Source organism: Taudactylus pleione, unplaced genomic scaffold (genome assembly GCF_031769625.1).
Source record: "Taudactylus pleione unplaced genomic scaffold, aTauple2 ptg000615l, whole genome shotgun sequence".
Classification (NCBI taxonomy): domain Eukaryota; kingdom Metazoa; phylum Chordata; class Amphibia; order Anura; family Myobatrachidae; genus Taudactylus; species Taudactylus pleione.
The window spans coordinates 5,291,861-5,304,633 of NW_028285017.1; positions in this window are offsets into that span (position 1 = coordinate 5,291,861).

Here is a 12,773-nt window from a genome sequence, read left to right on the forward strand (position 1 = left end):
GGGAAGGGGGGGTTAGGTTTAGGCACTTAGAGGGGGGATTAGGGTTAGGCACTGGGGGGAAGGTTAGGGTTAGGCACCCCTAAGGAGGGTGGGGGGGGGGGAATTAGGTTAGTGAATACTTACCTTAGGACGATCGGGATTTTCACCCATGTCAGGCAGCCGCTGTCGGGATTCTAATCGCCAGACTTGCGTCTGGCAGTAAATCATACCGATTCCGGCTGCAGTGGGAGACAGCAGCAGTCTCCTCTTCTCTGCCTGTATTGGGAGCGATCAAACTGAGGGGCTCACAGGACCCCCCTCCCCAGGCATCGCAATTTTTTTTCAGAAGGGTGTGGCCACGCATCCCGTGATTATGCCACGTCCTCTTCCTCCAGGCTGGCTCTCTACACTCCTGTTTATGTACATCTCACCTGTTTGGCAATCTGTGTATGTGCAGGATCTGTACTGCGCATATGCAGATCTGTGTCTGCGACGACAGTTGCAGTGCCTCATTTGGGATGGGGAAGGGCGGCAACGGCCAGCATTACAGAAAAACTGGGGGTGTTGGCCACGTTTTGTGGGCGTGCTATTGGTTGCGTCCTTGGATGCAGCTTCACTGGCCCTGTGTGAAATACACGGCAATCCTGAGTAACCTGAGGGTTACTCAGATGACTGATATTCACGGAGATGATCCGATGCTGCGTCTTCGGCCACAGCAGAGGATCATAAAAGCCGGCAGTGGGCGTCTTTCTACTACAGACGCATCCTGTTGCTTTTACATATTTTCGCACAGCAGCTGTATCAACTGTATACAACTCAATCAGGCCCATAAATGCACTCATTATTGGGAAATGCAACTGGTATTAGAGCATGCTTACCTACTCTCGCAGAACGACATTCAGGGCCCCAAAAATCGGATGGTGTTTCTGGCCACCCGGAAAAGTTGGTTAGCTTTCTGCACCTCCGTCTAGCTGCTCGCATCCCCCATTTCCCCCAACTCGCGGGTGCTTACAGAGCACAAGTGTTCTGCTCGGGAGGCGCGATAACGCTATTCGCTCTGAATCGCTTCATCGCATACCCTCCCCCACTATACACTGCCTGTTTTCTCTGCACTGTATAGTGGGGATTGGGGTAACGATGATGCAATTGTGCCGCCACGCCGCTGCACACTTTGCGGCCCCCATGCCCCCCCTGTGTCGACCTGGCAGCAAAGTTGGCAAGTATGTAGTAGAGGGCATTCCGTTCTGAGAATTCTTTGGTGCATGAGTATTCCAAATATGCAAAAAATAAATGTTGTTATAATTTAAGTGCTAGATCAGTATTTTAGAAGTAAAAAGGAATTTAGAAAAACCGTATGTACGCATGTTTCTCTATGGGCCTGATTCAGAGGTGGACATAAATCGGGTCGGTGCTGCATCTTTGGATGCAGCGGATCTGAGAAGGTATGCAAATGCAGCAGGAGCCATGCCTGTATGTGTATGATAGTATGTATGTGTAGGTATGTGCGGGCTGCAGTGTCCTGCAGAAAGGAAAGCTAGGGAGGGAACACTCTCACCTGATGTGCACATGAAGCCGGGGGCAACTTGGGAAGCGATGTACCCGCAGCCTGTGTGACATGAACCGGGCACGTCATGCACAAGAACCCAATCCGTGCGTCCCAAATGTTGCTCTTTAGGGCCCCCAAAGCCTTAAACCTGCTCTGCCTGTATGGCCATAGGAACCCACTTTTTAAATGAAATGGTGCATTTTCCAATGTATTTCACCGCTTGGATAATACATACATATATACTGATTCTACTGAACATCTCTTTATAAACGTGAGATATCTTTCTTTTAAAAAAACAAATAAATGTCAACGAAGAAACACTTTAACTCACTCCTTATTATCTGTTGCAGCATCTCATGGATTGGTTATGCATGCTGTATGCTGTGTAAATATAGGCATGAACTCTGCATCAGACTCTGGGCTCGTTTCAGACCCACTCGCTAGGATGCGATCGCTCGTAGCTGGCCGAAAGTCACATTCTGCGCATGAGTATGCATCGCAGTGCGCAAACTAGTGCAAGAGATCGGGAAGGGTTCGCTCCCTGCGCATAGACTGCCCAGCAGAGTTAGTGACAGGAGAAGCCGTTTGTGGGTGGTGACAGGGGCTGGTCATTGAGTGGAGGTGCGAACGCCGGCGTGCCAGAGCGTCTTAACGCTGTTTCAGAGGTGTACATAATTATCAGGCAGCGTCATAGTACACGTCACCTGGTTGTATTTCACACTGAAGTGATTGCAGTGCTTGCGGCAGGGTATAGTCACCCTCAAGTGCTGCAATCGCTTCCGATGGTACCTGATACACTTCCTGGAGATGACGTGCGCAAGTAGGCATCAACATACACAAAGCGATCGCATGCCAAGACATAGTGGGCGTGCTTATGCCTTGCCGTGCGATCGCCTGCCATGCCGTCACTTAGCCGAATTTGCATACGCTGGGAGCGAGCGTACGCATTTAGCGAGCGGATCTGAATGAGCTCCTCAGTTTTCAGTAAGTAGGAAGTGGCATTGTTACCTGACAAGAGCTAGTACTTGTTGATCTGGGAGAAAAGAGGAACATAATAATGTGATAATATTCACTTCATCCATGTTCTGTAATTTCTAGCATGTGTGAGTACTTTTTATTACAGTTGCGAACTCTCCGGTATTGTCTTGTACACTTATGGATTAGGGTGACTACTCCTGAGAGAGCAGCCAGTTGTGCTGCAATGTATAAAATGTCGCCATGCCTTGCCCATTTTATTGAACACCAGGCAGGAAGGGGAGTGGTAACATAGGACCTGATTCAGAGATATATGCTAATGCCGCTGCCGCAGCTGCAAATCTGTAAGCAGCAGCTGAATGAAAAAATGCTAATTTCGCAGCCATTGGGATTTGTATTGAGGTGCATACCATCGCAGATCCATGTGACTGCATACCCTATGGTCGTGTAAAATGGCAGCTGGAATTGAGATGCCAGAGCCATTTTCACTGCGTACAGGATCGCAGTCAAAGAGACATGCTCCGAAAATGGTCGTGACATGCCTGTGTTTGAGTCGCCACCTCCGTGTTGCCACAAATGATAACACACCGATAAGCGCTCGGCTGCGTAAACATCAGCAAAGCGTCCATCTCTGATTCAGGCCCATAATTATCACAGGCTTTGCATCTCCAATTTAAGGATTGGGATCTTCGAGCTCATGTCGGATTACGAGAGTAGAGCACCCGTGTGCAGCCTCCATGCAGACCCCCTCCTCTCTTCACAAAGCGCAGATGCAAGTGAACTCTGGCACTGTGCCAGTCTACTAAACGTGCGCAAATCTCAGGGAATATGGCGGCCATGCCATTTTCACTGTGATTTGGACAGCGCTGAAATGTGATTCTGGAGAGGTAAGTTTACTAAATGGGTGCAGGGTGTGTGGTGTAGGCCTGTGTGTACACCTTGTACACATATAGATAGCCACTGTTCAAGCTCCGTCTACCTCTTCTTTTTATATCTGCATCTCCAGAAACCGGAAAATTAAGCAAATATGTTTTTTATAAAGCTGCCACATGTGTTTCTGTATTCTTTATTTTGCTGGTCACATTATATGCACATGCTGTGTATTATGGGCCTGATTCAAAGATGGTCAAAATGTCGTTGCAGCTGTGATCCTGTATGCATCGGATGTGTGAAAATATACAAATGTCACAGCCACCCAGACTTGTATTAAAACACCCACCTGTGGTGTGTCAAATCCGCTGCATGTGTACAAAGACACAACCATAGGTTGCACATTGGTTGATTGACCCCTGTTGCATATATATGGGGCCCAAAGGTGATTGGTGCTTGGTCCATCTGCTGTCAAGGCCCCTGCTCTGCACTTCTGAGCATGCTGGGGTCCAGTACATGCACAGTGAAGCCGATTTGGGCTTCAGTTCCAGTACTAAAACTTCAGCCTGTGCTTCCCTCCGCATGCTCAAAAGAGTGGAACTGGGCCTCTGAAGGATGCTCTCCCTCCTCTCCCCCAAATGTGCCATCAGGCACAATGATGGCATATTACACTCATGTTAGGAGGTGTACATACAGAAATCTTTAATTGTAGCAGGGAGTGCATTAGACTGTAAGCTCTCATGAGCAGGGCCCAGTTCACTCGTGCTTTTCCGTCCCTCACTCTTACCATCATCTCCTCTCCACTGCCTGCAACGGCACCTAACCCTTGGGTTCTGCCGCCCTACTGCTTAAGTATTATGACTGTAAGTCACTTTTTTCTTGTTTTGTTGATACTCTTTCTGTATTTTATACATTGTGAGGTGCTGCAGACCCCTTGTGGCACATAATAAATAAAGGATATTAATAGTCAAGTCCCCCCCAAAGCGTCAGTCTCATGGTACATGGATCCACTCTTCACCCATAGGGTGGGCCCATTGCCTTATAGGCTGAGAGCATGTTGAGTGATAAGTCCAGTGTTGTATGCTTTCTGCCCATCAGTGGGGCTAATTCAGCGTGCAATGCTGAACACAAATTCCCAATTATTGTCAATCTGTGCGTGTGCAGGACCCGTTCTGCGAATGTGTAGAAAGGGTCCTGTGTGATCGCACGCATACACTTCTGTGCCTCTGCCTGATTGACAGGCAGAGGCATTTAAGGGGCGGTGTAGGGGTGACCAGCAAAGTAAAGAATACATAAACACGTAGCAGCTTTATTAAGCAATATTTGCTTAATTTTCCTGTTTCCCTTTCGGGAGATGCAGATGTAAAAAGAATGGGTGGGGGGTGGTTAATAATAGATAATGATGATGAATAGTGAGGACAGAGACCTATTACATTAGGCCCATAGACTGTTCCCTTGTTATTCAGTAGCCTAGGCAGCAAATAATACCTATACCTTTTCCAAACAGGGTCCCAAAATTCCAGGAATACAATACAAGTGCACTTATATAGAGGTGCTGACCTATGTCATTAGAAGCAGCTGCCACTATGAGGGAACCCTGCAAAGACTTTCAAAAAAAGGAAGCAATGTAATGTGTAAAGTGTCTGCACCAATGATGATACAATGAATTCAATAAAATATCCCAGGAGCTGTTAGATCAATTATAAAAATACATATTTATTAAACCAATATACATAAAAATCTGACAGCAGTCACACAATCGTTCTAAAAACAAACATGAAAAAGTGGATACAAATAACAAATGAGGAGAGCTAATTTTATATCTGTATTGCATCCATCTCCGAATCAGGCTCAGTATGCGATTTTTTTGGTCTGAAAATCGTCACGATTTCATGCAAGTGGAAGCACCAGATATTGGTTGTACACACAATAACATTTTGTTTAAAATCTACCAATTTTCAGGTGCATGGATTGATAATATGCATATATCCGCCCACAAGGATGATGAGGTAAGCATGCGAAATCATAGGAAATATGGATACATTATCTTGAATGCCCACACATTGGCCGATATTTTCTGGGCAGTCTGACCATTCGATAGTCAAAGTCGAGCATTTCTGGCACATGTCTACATACTACACCAAAAAACAACCCGATCACCCAATTATTGGTATATCGGGCCGATAATTGTATAGTGTGTACCTAGCTTTATACTCTATATACTTTTGCCCACGCTGGATAAACAATGAATAACATTTTATAATTTTAGTAGTATTTTATTTTTATTTTTTTTAAATCAGTCTCTTCTAAAGTTGTGAATATTTGGAGGAATGTTTATAGGATGCTTCTGCAATCACATATATTTATTATTTTAGTCATAATACTATTTGCATTGTAAATGGAATATACAAATCAGGATTTACTTAGGCACTGGATTGTTTCCACTTATGAGCATGTTTAGGATGTTCGTCTATTTCTATTCAATAAACCACTCTGTTCTCTAATCCTGATTAACCTCAGGGGCACAAGTGAAATGCAAAGGTGGTGGAGTCTTTTGGGTAAATTTACTATGTGTTTGTTTTTGCAAGTCACTGGTTCATGGCACAACATTTTATATAGCAATGATATTAAAAGCAAAACATGACACATTTCAGAACTGTGCTCTGATGTACCTGATATTTAAACTGTAGATTATATATTTCTTACTGGGTGATGCCTTTAATACCAATAATTCAGTGTTGATTGTGGAGCGTTGCATACAGTTATAGTTTCCAACTTGTGCATTGAACTACCTAATTTCAGCACTGAGTTCTACAGTATATATTAGGGGTGAGCGGGTTCGGATTTCTGAAATCCGAACCCCCCCGAGCCCCCCCGATCCGAGTCCGATCCGAGTCAGGCTCGACTTTTCCCGCCTGACTCGGATCTGAAATCGAGGCAAAACGTCATCTTCCCGCCTTCCGAGTCTCGCGGGTTTTGGATCCTATATAAGGTACACACGTCGGCGCCATTTTCTCACTCGGCTGTGGACAGTGAAGAGGGAGGGTGGGAGTTAGGGCTGTGTAGTGTAGTGTAGTGTAGTGCTGCTGTTGTCCACTACTTCAAAGTCCATAGGGGCTGGCTGTGTTGTGCTGTGCTGCTGTTGTTAATAGGGGCTGTGTCCACTACTTCAAAGTCCATAGGGGCTGGCTGGACTGTGTTGTGCAGTCAGTTCTCCATAGGGGCTGTGTCCACTCCAAAGTCCTGTGCAGTGTCCCAGTCCTAAAGGAGTGCTGTAGTGTTGTCCAGGGGGTGCTCTGTCCATCAGGGGTGCTCCCCCCAAGTGCTAAAAAAATAATATATTTTCTGTGTTTGTGAATTGTGTGCGCAGTAGCCGCACGTGCATCAACAAAGTAGTGCCAAGCGTGCGCCTGTGTCATAAGTAAAGGGCCGGCTGGCTTGACCGTTAAGGGTGCTGTAACCCCCGAAAGTACACTCCAGTCCAAACCAAAAAAAAAATTATTTTCTGTGTTTGTGAATTGTGTGCGCAGTAGCCGCACGTGCATCAACAAAGTAGTGCCAAGCGTGCGCCTGTGTCATAAGTAAAGGGCCGGCTGGCTTGACCGTTAAGGGTGCTGTAACCCCCGAAAGTACACTCCAGTCCAAACCAAAAAAAAAATTATTTTCTGTGTTTGTGAATTGTGTGCGCAGTAGCCGCACGTGCATCAACAAAGTAGTGCCAAGCGTGCGCCTGTGTCATAAGTAAAGGGCCGGCTGGCTTGACCGTTAAAGGGTGCTGTAACCCCCGAAAGTACACTCCAGTCCAAACCAAAAAAAAATTATTTTCTGTGTTTGTGAATTGTGTGCGCAGTAGCCGCACGTGCATCAACAAAGTAGTGCCAAGAGTGCGCCTGTGTCATAAGTAAAGGGCCGGCTGGCTTGACCGTTAAGGGTGCTGTAACCCCCGAAAGTACACTCCAGTCCAAACCCCAAAAAAAATTATTTTCTGTGTTTGTGAATTGTGTGCGCAGTAGCCGCACGTGCATCAACAAAGTAGTGCCAAGCGTGCGCCTGTGTCATAAGTAAAGGGCCGGCTGGCTTGACCGTTAAGGGTGCTGTAACCCCCGAAAGTACACTCCAGTCCAAACCAAAAAAAAAATTATTTTCTGTGTTTGTGAATTGTGTGCGCAGTAGCCGCACGTGCATCAACAAAGTAGTGCCAAGCGTGCGCCTGTGTCATAAGTAAAGGGCCGGCTGGCTTGACCGTTAAAGGGTGCTGTAACCCCCAAAGTACACTCCAGTCCAAACCCCAAAAAAAATTATTTTCTGTGTTTGTGAATTGTGTGCGCAGTAGCCGCACGTGCATCAACAAAGTAGTGCCAAGCGTGCGCCTGTGTCATAAGTAAAGGGCCGGCTGGCTTGACCGTTAAAGGGTGCTGTAACCCACAAAGTACACTCCAGTCCAAACCAAAAAAAAAATTATTTTCTGTGTTTAGCCGCACGTATATATCAAATCGATATAACATAAATGGAGGACCAAACTTTCTCCGATAAAAATAAAATAGAGAAAGATCAAGAACCACTTCCTCCTAGTGCTGAAGCTGCTGCCACTAGTCATGACATAGACGATAACATGCCATCAACGTCATCTGCCAAGGCCGATGCCCAATGTCATAGTAGAGGGCACATACAATCCCAAATGGCAAAGTTCAGGAAAATGACCTTGAAAAAGACATTTAAATCAGCTGAAGAGAAACGTAAACTTGCCAATATGCCATTTACGACACGGAGTGGCAAGGAACGGCTAAGGTCGATCCCTAGTATGTTCATGACTAGTGGTTCAGCTTCACATGACGATGGAAGCCCTCCTCCCACTAAAAAAATCAAAAGAGTTAAGCTGGCAAAAGCACAGCGAAGAACTGTGCTTTCTAAGAAGATATCACAAATCCCCAAGGAGAGTCCAAGTGTGGTGGTGGTTGCGATGCCTGACCTTCCCAGCACTGGACGGGAAGAGGTGGCTCTTTCCACCATTTGCATGCCCCCTGCAAGTGCTGAAAGGAGCACCCACAGTCCACTTGCTGATATGCAAATTGAAGATGTCACTGTTGAAGTACAACAGGATGAGGATACTGGTGTAGCTGGCGCTGAGGAGGAAGTTGGCGAGGAGGATTCTGATGGTGATGTGGTTTGTTTAAATCAGGCTCCGGGGGAGACAGTTGTTGTCCGTGGGATGAAAAAGCCCATCACGGTCATGCCTGGGCAGAAGACCAAACATTCCACCTCTTTGGTCTGGCAATATTTCTATCCAAATCCGGACAACAACTGTCTTGCCATATGTACCATATGTAAAGGTGAAATAAGTAGGGGTAGGGACGTCAACCACCTAGGAACATCCTCCCTTATACGGCACCTGCAGCGCGTTCATAAAAAGTTACTGTCAAGTTCAGAAACTTTGGCTAAGACCGTAAGCAGTCCAGGGACACCTAAATCCCGTTGTCCTGTTGTATCCAAGCGCCTGCAAACCACACCGTCAACTCCCTCCTCGTCAATTTCCTCCTTAGTCAGGATCGGAAGTAGTCCTGCAGGCCATGTCACTGGCATGACTGACTCTCCTATCCGGGATTCCTCTGGAGGATCCTGCATTGCTACGCCTACTGCTGCCGCTGCTGCTGTTGCTGCTGCTGGGAGTCGTTCATCATCCCAGAGAGGAAGTAGGAACACCACTACTTTTACTAAACAATTGACCCTCCAACAGTCCTTAGCGAGGAGGATGAAGTACGACAGCAGTCATCCTGAAGCAAAACGTATAACTGAGGCCTTGACTGCTATGTTGGTGTTAGACGTGCGTCCGGTATCCGCCATTAGTGCAGTGGGATTTAGACAATTGATGGAGGTAGTGTGTCCCCGGTTCCAAATCCCGTCTAGATTCCACTTCACTAGGCAGGCGATACCGAGACTGTACAGAAACGTCAGAAAAAGTGTCCTCAGTGTCCTGAAAAATGCCGTTGTACACAATGTCCACTTAACCACGGACATGTGGACAAGTGGAACAGGGCAGACTAAGGACTATATGACTGTGACAGCCCACTGGGTAGATGTATCACCTTACGCAGCAACAGCAGCAGCGTCACCAGTAGCAGCATCTCAGAAACGCCAGCTCGTTACAAGGCAGGCTACGCTGTGTATCACCGGTTTCAGTAAGAGGCACACCGCCGACAACCTCTTAGAGAAACTGAGGGACATCATCGCCCAGTGGCTTACCCCACTTAGACTCTCCTGGGGATTTGTGATATCTGACAACGCCACCAATATTGTGCGGGCATTACATCTGGGCAAATTCCAGCACGTCCCATGTTTTGCTCACACAATAAACTTGGTGGTGCAGAATTTTCTGAAAAGCGACAGGGGCGTGCAGGAGACGCTTTGGGTGGCCCGAAAAATTTCTGGCCACTTTCGCCATTCAGCGACTGCGTGCCGAAGACTGGAGCGCCAGCAAACACTCTTGAACCTGCCCCGCCATCACCTGAAGCAAGAGGTTGTGACGCGGTGGAACTCAACCCTCTATATGCTTCAGAGGATGGAGGAGCAGCAAAAGGCCATACAAGCCTATACATCCACCTATGACATAGGCAAAGGAGGGGGTATGCACCTGACTCAAGCGCAGTGGAGAATGATTTCCGTGTTGTGCAAGGTTCTCCAGCCCTTCGAACTTGCCACACGTGAAGTCAGTTCAGACACTGCCAGCTTGAGTCAGGTCATTCCCCTCATCAGGCTTTTGCAGAAGCAGCTGGAGAAAGTGAAGGAGGAGCTAAGACGGAGCGATTCCGCTCGGCATGTGGGACTTGTGGATGAAGCCCTTCATTCGCTTTGCCAGGATTCCAGGGTGGTCAATCTGTTGAAATCAGACCACTACGTTTTGGCCACCGTGCTCGATCCTAGGTTTAAAGCCTATGTGGTGTCTCTCTTTCCGGCCGACACAAGCCTGCAGAGGTGCAAAGACCTGCTGGTGAACACACTGTCAGCTGAAGCGGAACGTGACACGTCAACGGCTCCTTCTTCATTTTCTCCTGCAACTGGGGCTGCCAGGAAAAAACTTAGGTATCCTAAGCAACCCGCTGGCGGTGATGCAGGGCAGGCAGGACCAAGTTTGGACATCTGGTCCGGACTGAAGGACCTGGCAACAATTTCTGACATGTCTACTGTCACTGCATATGATACTGTCACCATTGACAGAATGGTGGAGGATTACATCGGTGACAGCATCCAAGTAGGCATGGCAGACAGTCCATACCTGTACTGGCAGGAAAAAGAGGCAATTTGGAGGCCCCTGTACAAACTGGCTCTATTTTACCTGAGTTGCCCCCCCTCCAGTGTGTACTCCGAAAGAGTGTTTAGTGCAGCCGGGAACCTTGTCAGCGAAAGGCGTAGGAGGTTGCTTCCACAGAATGTGGAGAAGATGATGTTCATCAAAATGAATTATCAGCTCTTCCAGGGAGACCAGCCTCCAGAAGGTACAGAGGGACCTGTGGTGGTGGATTCAAGTGGGGACGAGTTAATACTTTGTGAGGATGAGGATGTACACACTGAAGAGGGTGAGGAATCGGTGGATGAGGAGGATGAGGATGACATCTTGCCTCCATAGAGCCAGTTTGTGCAGGGACACATTAATTGCCAGCTTGTTTTGTGGGGGCCCAAACGAACCAATCATTTCAGCCACAGTTGTGTGGCAGACCCTGGCGCTGAAATGATTGGTTTGTTAAAGTGTGCATGTCCTGTTTATACAACATAAGGGTAGGTGGGAGGGCCCAAGGACAATTCCATCTTGCACCTCTTTTTTTTCTTTGCATTATGTACAGTTTGGGGCCTAGTTTTTCAAACTGCCATCCTGTCTGCCACTGCAGTTTCACGCCTAGATGGGTCACGTGTTTGTGCCGCCCACTCGTGTCGCTTAGCATAGTCATCCAGCTACCTCGGTGCAACGTTTTGGACATAAAAACACTATTGTGAGGTGTGAGGTGTTCAGAATAGACTGGAAATGAGTGGAAATTAAGGTTATTGAGGTTAATAATAGCATAGGAGCAGAAAAACCTACAAATTCTGTGATTTTAGCTGTTTTTATGCTTTTTTAAAAAAAAATACAGATCCAAAACACAAAACCCAGAACCCAAAACACGGAAGGGTGGTTTTGGCAAAACCAATCCAGATCCAAAACACGAAGAAAGATCCAGATCCAAAACCAAAACACAAAACACGAAAAGTGGCCGGTGCACACCCCTAGTATATATACACACTGATGTATGTGGTAGAACAATCATGTTATAGGAACTCTTTATATTATTTATCCAGACAGCTAATACTAGTCCAATATGGAAACTTACCTGCAGGGCCGCAACTAGGGGGGAAAGGGGGAGGGGGGGGAGAAGCTAGGGTGACATGTGCCCTGGATTTGAGGGGGCACCAAGAGGTTGGAGATGTCTGGTCTGGTAATGCCATAATATGAATTCTTGTCACACTCACTGTCCTAGTTCCATCTATTGCTGCATATGGTATATTGCCCCTGTGCGGTCACTGAGGCAGACATGGCAGTGACTTAGCCAGGCGTCACCTGTAACAGTCTCCCGCTGCCCGCACTGTGCTCTGCCCACTGGCTGACAAGAGGGATCCCCCTGTTCATAGACCTGGCCGTGGGGTTTACAGGCCACCCCCAGATGTCCACTTTGTCTTCCAGCCTCAGACGCCGCCCACAAGTTTCAGACCAAGGTTGCTCTGACTGCCTGGTGTGACCTGTGCTGTGCAGGTAAAGGAGCTCCTAGAGCAACTTGTCTAACCTGCTTGTTACACACTCAAGATGACGTTAGCCGCCGTAGCCTCGGGCTACCACCGCATAATTAGCCGTCAGAGGGTTCCCCCGGCAATGGCCGTCAGTCACCGGGACTGCGCATGCGCAGCAGTTCATTTTGGAGCCCCTGTGCCCGCATGTCCCGGATAATACATCCGGCTGCTATAATCGCATTTTGCAATTCGATCATGGGTGGTACAAACATGCCCTGATCGCATTGCAAATGCAATTATTAATAAATGCGGGCCTCAGACACACATTTAGCTTCTGGGGGCACAACTGTGTTGCACTTTTGTGACAAGGTAGATCACCAAGAGATGGGCACAGAGTGCATCAGCATTGTTTTCATGGCACCCCTAAGGGCTATTTCACATTTGCCGTGCTGTCCCTGCACGCGAGTGGTGTAAAGGAAACAATGTTTCTTTTCACACATACGGACTTGTTCCGCAGCTGCTGCCGCGCATGCCCAATAGGGGATAAAAAAACAAAACTCACATTAAAAGCAGTTCAAAGCCGCTGCTTATGAAAGGCACTGAGTGCCTGAAAGAAGCCCACCGGCTACCGCCAGGTTCTTCCCCGGCCGGC